Source organism: Chinchilla lanigera, unplaced genomic scaffold (assembly GCF_000276665.1).
Source record: "Chinchilla lanigera isolate Chin_1 unplaced genomic scaffold, ChiLan1.0 scaffold00064, whole genome shotgun sequence".
NCBI lineage: Eukaryota > Metazoa > Chordata > Mammalia > Rodentia > Chinchillidae > Chinchilla > Chinchilla lanigera.
Window position 1 is genome coordinate 10,219,892 of NW_004955465.1, and position 903 is coordinate 10,220,794.

General features: G+C 63.3%; 1 protein-coding gene across 2 annotated transcripts in view; it reads left to right on the forward strand.

Annotated features, from left to right (window-relative positions):
• Window positions 1-583: 583 nt before the first annotated feature.
• Window positions 584-903, forward strand: part of LOC102019044 (serpin B6) — a 28,523-nt gene continuing 28,203 nt past the window's right edge. The window contains exon 1 of one of the 2 annotated variants that reach the window (XM_005398908.2): window positions 584-778. The gene's annotated coding sequence lies outside the window, so the exon portion shown is untranslated. Of the gene's footprint in view, window positions 784-903 lie in introns of both variants that reach the window. The other variant, XM_005398909.2, reaches the window with a different exon arrangement.

The following is a 903-nucleotide window of genomic DNA, read 5'->3' on the forward strand; positions in this document are numbered from 1 at the left end:
CTGTAGACACTGCGCGTCGCCAGAACAGCTCGGCAGGATCAGGAGTCTTCCAGCTCAAAGGGCAGCAGCGCGGAAACCTGGATTTAGGGGCGAAGCGCCGGTGGCAGAGGTTGCCAACAGCAGTTCACTTTCCAGCCTGGCTAAGGTTCTTTAAGGCTGCTGCGCCAGAGTCAACAGGCTTTTCATTCTTCTTTGTATAATTTGTCCGATGCCTGGGGTCTCATTCATATAGGTGGAAAGTACTAGAGTCTTTGAATAAAGAAACGGTCATTCAGCTTTGCTTTTTAAAATTATCATTGTTACTCGGAGGCAAGTGCTTAGGTACAGATGCAGGGTCTCACGCGTGCTAGGCAAGCACTTCACCGCTGAGCCGCACCAACACGCCCAGCAGTCCTCATTCTACTTTAAATTTTTGTTCCTCACTGACTCCGCCGTGTGCACGAAGCGTACGCGCTGGCTTCTGTCCCGGGCTGTGGTTCGCTGCTCCAGGCTTAGGAAACAGCTGACTCGGCCGCGCCCCGCCGCCCCCTGAAGGGAACCCCGGGGCACCGGGCCGAGCCTCGGGAGCCTCCTCCCGGCCTCCCCGACTGGGCAGGACTGGGTGCGGCAGCTGGGCCAGGCCCGCCCCTCCTCCGGGCCCGGCCTCCGCCCCGCTCGCGCTATTTGAGGACGGGAGAGGCAGGAGCGGGGCCAGCCGTGCCAGCTCGCTGCGGAGATCCGAGACCTGCGATCGGAGACCCGAGACCCGAGACCCGAGACCCGAGATCCGAGACCCGAGGTCCGGTACGGCTGGGCCGAGCCGGGCGCGGGGCGGTTGGGGGCGCGCGGTGGCCCCACGGTGGCGCTGCTCGAAGAGGCGCAGAGTCCCGGGCCACAGAGGCCCGGCGGCCACGGAAGCGGCGG